Genomic DNA, 9,841 nt, shown 5'->3' with positions numbered 1-9,841 from the left:
ATGTCTTATCTTCCCCAAAGCAAGTTCATACCTAATGAATGTCTATTACGTGCCAGCCTCCAGGCAATGTTCTGGGCGTAGAGGCAGAGCAGTGGCCAAGCCAGACAGGCTGTTCTGTTCTCAGGAAGCCACCATTCTAGTTCATGGGGGTGGAGAGAAAGGAGAGGGGAAGAGACAATAATTATGTTAATAAACAAAATAACATCAGGGAACAAAAAGTCTTATGAAGAAAATGAAACAGGGTAATGGCAGAGAAACTGACCAAGGAGAGAGGGCCTCCTGTAGTGGCCAGAGGAGGTGATATGGGCACTGAGGTCTGAATGATAAAGAAAGAGGCAGCCAACTAAAGATCTGAGGGCAGGGCCTTGAGGTGAGAAAGGACTTGCTGTGTTCAAAGACAGAAATAATGTCTGTGAACTGAGCAAGGGATGATGTGGTAGGAGATGAGGACGGAAAGTTGGGAAGCGGCTAGCAGGGCAGGGCCTGGTACATCATGGTAGAGTTATTTCAAGTGCACTGGCATGCTACTGGGGGGGTTTAAGCAGGGGAGTAATAAAGCCTGATTAACCCCTCCCATCATCCTCACTATCTATCTATCTATCATATTATGGCACCTGTCATTCTGAGTAGCAATTCTTTATAAATATGAAGTCCTTGAGAAAAGAGGACATGTCATTTATCTTTGATTCCCCAGTGCCAAGTACAGAGGGAACATAGTAGGTAGTCAGTAAATTCTTAGTGATTAGAAAGAAAATAATTATCCTCCCACTTCCCAATATCAGGGGCCTTCTGGACATTGGCATGCCCAGCCTTTGGAGAACTCATTTCTTCTTTCCACCTTGAATCTTTACTGATCTCATCTGCCCCTGTGAACTTCTCCACCTTCTTCTGATGCTTTAAGTGCCCAAAGAACTCCAGTGATTCAACCTCTGCCTATATTTGAGGGCTGATCCAGTTGGCATTTATTGGATATGTACCAGGCACTGTGCAAGGCAAGGGGGATGCAAGTTTCTAAACCATGATCCCAGCCTTCAAGGGCAGACAGCTTTGGCGATTGTAATACCTGGTGATGAATGCAAAACAGAAATAGGTTCCAGCTACCAAAAGAAGCTAGAGTTAAAACAACAACTGCATCACCTTTGTGAATCATGTGAGGGCTACTGTTCTTATAGGTTCTGGATTTCATAGCTCGTAAGCATCCTAGGAACTGAGGCCTAGGAGAGGAGTGCCATCATCCAGCCAATGTTCTTGACTATGACCCATAGTCAAGAGTAGAAGGGAGGAGTTACAGCTGATCGAAGAAAATCCCTCCCCTTCTACAAAAATGCTGGATGACCTGGAAGACACAGGCAAGAGGGTCTCCTCGGCAGAAGCAGCCATACGACATGAAAAGGAGGTGCTACGGCATCTTGGATGCAGAAGTGAGGGAATCCAGGTTGTGGTGAAGCACAGGTGGCTTTCTGGTTCTTGGTTCTGGAATGTTCCACAGCTGAGTTGGAAAAAGTGAACAGAGGGAGGGAACTCCACTGCAGCGCACCATTTAGAAATAAAAACATTTCATGATTCAGCAATTGCATCCAGGTAGCTCGTAATGTTAGCTGAGGCTCCTGTTGGTTTGGCATGAATAGAAGGGGAGGCTATCATTACTTTGGTTGATCTGTCCTTAAGAAGTTGTTAATAACAATTTCCAATAGACTGTTTCTTTTAACACATTCAGAAGTAGTTTTAGAAGGGCCTGACAGAAGACAAAATGAAATGTAAAAAAGAAAAAAAGAATGACACCAGATTATTAACCTGGAGAGTATTGTGTGAGTGTGGGGAGGGGGTGGGGTAGTAATGCAGGTGTAGGGAAAACACATGAAGGTAGAGAGAAGTGGGAAAAGAAGAAGAAAGTCTGTACTAGCCATTCTCTCCTCTGAGAAAACTAGAATGAACAATATGATTCCATTTATATAAGTTTTTATATTTTTGCAAATATTTAAAGTAGTACAACTACCTCCTGTGGACTTAATGAATGTTACTTGTCTTGCCCCACTGGAGTTGGAAGGGAAGTTCTATTTCTTGGGACTGCAGCCTATCCTAATCCACCCGTGCACATACTGTTCCAGTCAACATGACGTCTGCCACCAAGCCACTGGAGGGGCCGTCTATGACACTGAGACTATTAATTTCCATAACAAAAGCTGTGGTTGCCAAACAAGATTATGCCCTGGATGTAGTGGGCATGCAAATGTGCACACACACACACACACACACACACACACACACACACGCAATCTGCATAGGCTGGGAGATTAGTGGTTCTCATTAAAAAAAAAAAAAAAGATGACAGAATAGGAATACCCAGGTATTCTTATCTACCTTCCGTAGCCTATAAATGTGTTTCCCTTCCATGAGTTAGATCAATCATAAAACATCTACTAGGGAATCCAAAGGACATCAAGAACCCTACTCAAATCATCAGCTCTTCTAAACACAATACATCTATTTATAAGAGTAACACATAAAAGACAGAAATAAAAAAGACTAGAGTTTATTAAAGCTTAATCTCCTTTGAATCATTTGGAAATTAAATGTAATGATACTGGGAGCCAAGATGGATACAGAACACACATTTCACCTTCCTAAAATCATTACCAGTTTAAATAGGCTTACATGGTCAGAAAAAGCCTCCTCACGCAGAGTTATCTTGCCTCAGCAAACTGTCATTTTGTTTTCTCTGATATCCTTATGCCTGAAGTTGTGAAGCATGGCTTCGCAGATAGTTTTGGTAATGGTTTCAGAATGAGTTGAGTACCAGATGTCAACCAGACTGAGGTCTCTGGTTGGACCTCAGGACTGTGTCCTTGACCCTGTCCAGCTTTGATGAAGACATGGGGGCTGGACATCTTGTTTCCCTCTTCAGATCCACTCTGCACCTTCCCCACCCTGCCTGTGCCCTGCGAGGCTGGCCTCTTTGGGTTGCATCAACAGCTCCCTGTTGCTCTGGCTTCTGTTTGGGTTTGGCCAGTGGAAAGCTCTGGTGGATCTGTCCCTTGATCCAGTGATCTGGGTTCTTCACCTGTGGACAGACTGGCCCAATGTTGGCTGCCTCACCACCTTGGATACCCTATTTTCTGGATCAAGAGTGCCAACGGCTTGTCTGGATGGCCACTTGTTGATCCCTTAGAGATAGTGGACTGCCTGCTGGACTACACTTTTGTCCATACTGCACCTGGATTTGCCTCCTAGCACCTGCTCAACACAGGTTGGTGGGTCCTGGTCCTTCTCAACTAGCCATTGTAGACTCTTTATTTGCATGTTTCAAGGCCACTGCCATTGCTCAAAACACTTTGGCCACTCCTTTATGGGAACAGCTTTTGAAGTTAATTTATGGGGTTCGAAGTTACCAGCAAATTGTTCTCAATATTCTATTCTCATATTTAGTCATATTTGACTTTTGACTCCAAAGGATTATCCCCTACCTTATTTACAAGAGTTGGCTATAAATGGTGCTTATTAGTTTTCAAATACCACATTTATCCCTAAGGGATCATCCTGTCATTCACTATCCTTAATGAGGTATTGTAGTAGTGTGGGGACAGGTGTGGGTGACATACTGCCTGAATTTGCATCGTGGTTTCATCACTTACTAGCTCTTTGACTCTGAATAATTTAATCACAGAAAATATTCCAATTCTACCATCTCTAAAGTGGGCATAGTAATATTGGGTTGACCAAAAAGTTCATTCGGGTTTTTTCGTAACATCTTACGAAAAACCCAAACGAACTTTTTTTTTTTTTTTTTTTTTTGTGGTATGCGGGCCTCTCACTGTTGTGGCCTCTCCCGTGTGGAGCACAGGCTCCGGACACGCAGGCTCAGCGTCCATGTCTCACGGGCCCAGCCGCTCAGCGGCATGTGGGATCTTCCCGGACCGGGGCACGAACCCACGTCCCCTGCATCGGCAGGCGGACTCTCAACCACTGCGCCACCAGGGAAGCCCCCAAACGAACTTTTTGGTCAATCCAATAGTACTTACATCACATGGTTACTGGATGATACAAGTTAATAGATATACTACAAGTTAATATTTTATATATATGTATAAAACTTAGAATCATGTCTGATACGTTTTAAGGGCTATTTAACATTCATTAGTGCATTTTCTGCACATACCATAGTTAGTATTTAACAGATCAATATACTGTTTTTAAAAAGCAAAAAAAAAAAAAGTTAATACAATGACTAGAGCACATGGTACATTTATTATTACCCTTTCCTAAATAAGGCTATGTAGAGGTGGAAAACAAGCAGTTAAGCTACTTTTAATCCATTTTGAAGTAAGGCTCGGTATAAATAAATCCATCAAATAATCACAAACCCTGTACTATATGTAGGCCAGTGATATATGTGGTGTTTTACATACTGTATTTCTAACCCTCGCAACCATCTCAGTGGAAATTATTATCTCCAATTGCTAATTTTGAAGCAGAAGCTAAGACAGCTTAAATAACTTGTCCAAGGTCACTCAGAGCCAAAAGGAGTGGAAGTGGATCCCTCTGGCTTTCGCTATTCTTCCTATTACATTTCACTGTGCCCAGAAAGTGATGCGATTGATTTTTTAAACAAACATCTAAATTGGTGTAATCCGTTTTAGAATAGTCACCTTGGCAGACTCTATACTTCCATGTTCCAAGGGCACTGTCCTTGCTCAAAATACTTTGGCCACTCCTTTATTGGAACTGATTTCAAAGTTAATTTGAGGTATTTGAAGCTACTAGCAAACTGTTTTCAATATTCTATAGTCATATTTAGTCATATTTGATTTTTGACCTCAAAGGGTGCCATCCAAATTCACCATCCACCTCGTTTACAAGATTTAGCTGAGAATGCTGCTTGATGTTCTCCAAATACCAAATCTATCCCTAAAGGATGAAGATATGCGACAGCCAAGATTATTAAAAAGAGTCTATTCAGGCTCTGAAGCCAATTCCAAAAGGGGGCTTTAAATACTGTTTTGGCCAGTGGCCACATCTTTCACAGATGCTTTTATCCTTGCAGAGTGAACAGAGGGACAGAGGCCATTTGGAAGAATACATTCTTGTGTGATGGCTACAAAGTCAGGTTCATTACTTTCATCCACCTTGAAATCTGTATAATTGTGGCTAACACTAAACAGTCAGGAAAATTAATTCATCCACTTGGATTAATTCATTCCAACCTCAAAGCTCTGATCACAACCCAGCCTTTGATTAAAGAGAAAATTCTGAATTTATGCAGACTACCTTATTGTCTGGCTCTTCGTCTAACACTTTAACAATCAAATCATTCATTTATTACTCTGATTCCAATAAAATACATGAAATAAGCTTAAGGCAATCATGGAAACTCAGAGGGGAAATCTTGTAAATTTTATAAAAATTCAAGGCACATTCTCTGGAAATCAAAGCCGATTAAAAGTCTATCTGAGGACTTCCTGGGTGGCACAGGGTTAAGAATCCGCCTGCCAATGCAGGGGACACGGGTTAGATCCCTGGTCTGGGAAGATCCCACATGCCGCGGAGCAACTAAGCCCGTGAGCCACAACTACTGAGCCTGCGCTCTAGAGCCCGCAAGCCAAAACTACTGAAGCCCGCGTCTAGAGCCCATGCTCCACAACAAGAGAAGCCACTGCAATGAGAAGCCCAGGCACCACAACGAAGAGAAGTCCCCGCTTGCTGCAAATTGAGAAAGCCCGCGCGCAGCAAGGAAGACCCAACACAGCCAATAATAAAAAAACAAACAAACAAATAAATAAATGTTTTTAAAAAAATAAATAAAGTCTATCTGAATTTCTGTGAAATGCCCCTGGTTTAAAGTCAGACACACCTACAAAATCCATATTTACTGAGGGTTACACAAAATAGACATTTTTTCCCCATTTCAATCCCTTTTTTCATGCCCTTACATAACTTCCTTTCCTCACCCTCCACTACATTTACTATCTCTGTTGCTACACTACATTCAGTTCAGGGGTACTAAATCACCCGTTATAATCAACCTGGACCATTTTCCTGATATTTCAATTATTATATAGAAAGCCATGCACACACCACATTTTAGTGTTAAAGACAGTAAATTTCTAAAATCAGTTGAGCCATGTTAGTTTTCAGAGGCTCATTACTTCATCCCGCAAAAGGAGATGGAAATGGGGGAAATACCAGGCTAAGGATGAGTTGAACAGTAATTCATTAGAATGTAGTCCTTCCTTTGAGACCACATCCCCTCAAATTTACCGCTACTTTTACTTTTACAAATTATTTGGCTCATTAGAAAGTCAGTTAACTTCCTTCTCTCTATTCCCTCAAGTTTTCTGTAACTTCCTTTAGCATTTTCCTTCCCAAAATTCACACCAGAATGTCAGCCACAATCCTAAGTACAAAGCTTCAGATTAAGTTCCTGTTTCTGATATTATTCTTATTCACAGGTCAAGAAAGCAGCGTCCGGTATGCTGGCCACTGTCCGCAAACATCTTTTCAGTTATGCCTCAAATCTGATATGCAAGATGATTAAAAACAGCTGTATCCCGGAAGGTTCACTCCCTGACAATTCAGCTTCACAACTCCCAAAGTACAAAATTCATTAAGCAACTATTAGGTAGCAACATTGGGGATGACTTGAATTTGAATTTGATGAGCCAGCAATCCCATATTGATTCAAAGCCTCCCTCGACAATCAACTCTCTCAATTTGGCACATTAGCAAAAAGTCAACAGGGAAAAAAACATATGTGGGGAAAGAAGAAAACTACTTTCTCTTAAAAGTGACTCAAGGATAGTCTGGAAACTCTTGAGTTCATTGGACATGTTGACTAGAATATAAAGAGGTAGAGTATCTGTAACTCTTTTTCTAGTTAACTGATTTCATTTAGGCCCCAGACATAGGCCAGTGAAATTCAAACACAGTTTTGCTAGGACCCAGAGGCTTTTAGTCACCTCAAGAGAAGACATGAGTTTCTCCAAAGGAAATTATTTTTAATTTGTTTTATTAAAAAATAATGTGGATTTTACTAAAGATCTCATAGGGAAGACTGGAGTGAGAGACTACATTGTGCATCACACCCATTACCCTCTCCAAACCTCATCGATTAATTTTTCCCACATCTTGCTTTCTGTCATCAGCTATAGGGCTTCTTCCCTCTCTCATGAATTTTCCCCTACAGTCCTGAGTCTTCATGGTTCTTGTCCCTTCCTTCTGGATCACCACAGTCCAGTAGAAATATAATGCAAATCAAATACATAAATTAAAAAATTCTAGTAGTAACATTTAAAAAAAGGTAAAGAAAGTACAATTAATTTTAATAATATATTTTATTTTACTTAATATACCCAAAATATTATTTCAACATATGTCCGATATAAACAATTATTACTGAGACAGTCTGCATTCTTTTTTCCCTACTAAGTCATCAAAATCCAATGTGAATTTTACACTTACAGACATCTCAGTTAGGACTCAGTAGCCACATGTGGCCACCATACTGGGCAGTGCAACTCTAGATCTTCCTTTTGGGCTTCCTAAACTCTCTTCTTTTCTTCTGCAGAACAATTTAGCTGTGTTCAAGCTCTTCCAAAAGCATGTAACGTCACCCTCCTCCATCACCCTTTTCAACAAACAAAAGACCCTCCAATTATCAGAATTTTCCCTCCAAATAACAGGAGATTATGAACAAATAAGTGAATGAGTGAAAAGCCTGATTGTTGCTGTGACCTAGAGCCAGAAGTCCCATACTGTCTGTTCTTTGGTCTCTCAAAGGGACTGGTCCCATATTCTTCCCTCCCCCAAATTTCACTGCTGTCCTTTAATCTCAGATCTCTTTGGACGCTGAGGCCAGTGTTGCTGTACTGCTCCTTTCCCCTCTCGATCACTCTCAGCCTCACTCTCCCTTTCCCCTTCTGTCCCCCTCACTGATAACCCTCAGGGTCATGGCCACAGCACCCAGGAATCTGTGCTAACCTGTGCACCTGTGCTAACCCACAGCACCCCTGCTGTAGAGAATGACAGAAGTTGTGCGAAGATTCCTCAAACAGGCAGTGAGGCTCTGGGAAAGCCAGGTAAGTAAGAACAGACGGAGCACTTTTCTCTCACCTGGAGTAGTGGGAAGAGGAAAGAGAATCCCAGGTACTGGGGAATCAAGTTAGAGGCAGTAGAGCATAGCAGTTAAGAACACATGCTAAGTCACCCTGCCTAGGTTCAAATTCAGTTCCAACACTCACTAGATATGTGACCGTGGGCAAGTCACTTAACCTTACATGCCTCAGTTTCCTCTTCCCTAAATGGGGGTAATAATAGCACCGACCTCATAGTGTTACTAGCTAAATAAATGTGTTAATGTAGCACTAAGAACAAGAATAAAAAATATACTTGTCGACCCACAGAATGTACAACACCAAAAGTGAACCCTAATGTGAACTGCAGACTTTGGGTGATAATGACGTTCAATGTACGTTCATCAGCTGTAATAAACGTACCACTCTGGTGCAGGATGTTGTTAATGGGAGAGACTACGCATGTGTGGGAGAGGAGGCATATGGCAACTCTCTGTACTTTCCACTTAATTTTTCTGTGAACCTAAAACTGCTCTAAAAAATAAAGTATATGAAAAAAATTCCATTATTTAAATATTTATGTAAATATGTATTTAAAATATAATTTATATATAAATGTGTATAATTTATGTTTGTATAATTTATATGTTTATATGTATATATAATTTATATATGCATATATGTATTTAAAATATACTTTATATTATACATATTATATATATTATATAAGTAAAATATATATAATTATATATATGACTACTGTATATAAATAATATAAATATATAAGATATTTAGATATATTATATATAATATAAATATTATATAAGAATATATAACGACACACATATATATCAATACATATTTTATTACTTAAAATATGCAAGCAAGGCTGCTCCACTTTAACAAAACTACCCCACTAGCCCTCACTGACACTTAAGTGACATTGTGGTTGGCCACAACTCTGCCACTGCCCTGTCACTGTCCAAAATCTAAGACCCAATGAACCCAGGTGTGGGTAGCAGGAACCTGACTGGCACAGAGAGCCACCTCCTGGCCACCTGGCTCAAAGGCTACCCTGTAATGTGTGTGTAACTGCTCTTTCTGGAGCCTCCTACAAGCCGGTGCCCACACCCTGGGCTCCTGGCTCACAAAGTGCCTGCTCAGACATTGGAAGCACTCAGCTCACATCTGCCCTGTGACCTCCCAACACGCAGCAGCCAAGCTTCACTCCTCCAGCTTGCACTCTGGTGAGCTGTCCTGCTTGCCTACCTCACGGCAGCCGGCGTCAGCTTACAGTGCTAGACCTACTCACACCCATGCAGCTCCAACTCAGGAAAATCATACCTGTGAGCACCAAGCTGTGTACTGCCCTTGATCTGCAACCATAAGTTCTTACCACCTTTGCTCATCTATCAAATGGGTCAACGAAGGGCAATTTGAAAGTATCTATCAAAATTACCACTCTGAGGAATTTATGTATACATTCATACACAAGTGTGTGAAATGACTTACGTACAACTCTACTTAAATTACTAAAGCATGGTTTGCGTTCACAAAAGACTAGAAACAAATAAAACTGATAAAATAAATTACAGATAGATTTCTATAGAACCTAGGCTGATTTTTATGTACAGATAATAGAAAGAACTCTCTGATATATTAAATTAAAGCAAGGTCAGAACAGTGTATAATGAATATAAGAGGAGGGAAAAGAATACATATGTTTGAAAGTCTCTGAAATGACAAAAAACTAAGACAAGTACTTATTTCTTTCG

The 9,841-nt window shown here is 40.7% G+C and overlaps 1 protein-coding gene across 3 annotated transcripts in view; it reads right to left on the bottom strand.

Moving 5' to 3' along the window:
- The window catches only part of APBA1 (amyloid beta precursor protein binding family A member 1), a 236,225-nt gene that overhangs the window by 82,422 nt on the left and 143,962 nt on the right, over nt 1–9,841 (bottom strand). For 2 of the 3 annotated variants that reach the window (XM_027105720.1, XM_027105723.1), the window contains exon 2: nt 32–136. The exons of the other annotated variant lie outside the window; for it this stretch is intronic. The gene's annotated coding sequence lies outside the window, so the exon portion shown is untranslated. The remainder of the gene's footprint in view (nt 1–31; nt 137–9,841) is intronic. 3 annotated transcript variants of the gene reach the window in all.

Source organism: Aethalodelphis obliquidens, unplaced genomic scaffold (assembly GCF_003676395.1).
Source record: "Aethalodelphis obliquidens isolate GAN/ISIS:26980383/991018 unplaced genomic scaffold, ASM367639v1 scaffold7, whole genome shotgun sequence".
NCBI classification, from domain to species: Eukaryota; Metazoa; Chordata; class Mammalia; order Artiodactyla; family Delphinidae; genus Aethalodelphis; species Aethalodelphis obliquidens.
Note: the sequence above shows the minus strand (reverse complement) of the source record. Positions and strands in the feature narration are given on the sequence as shown.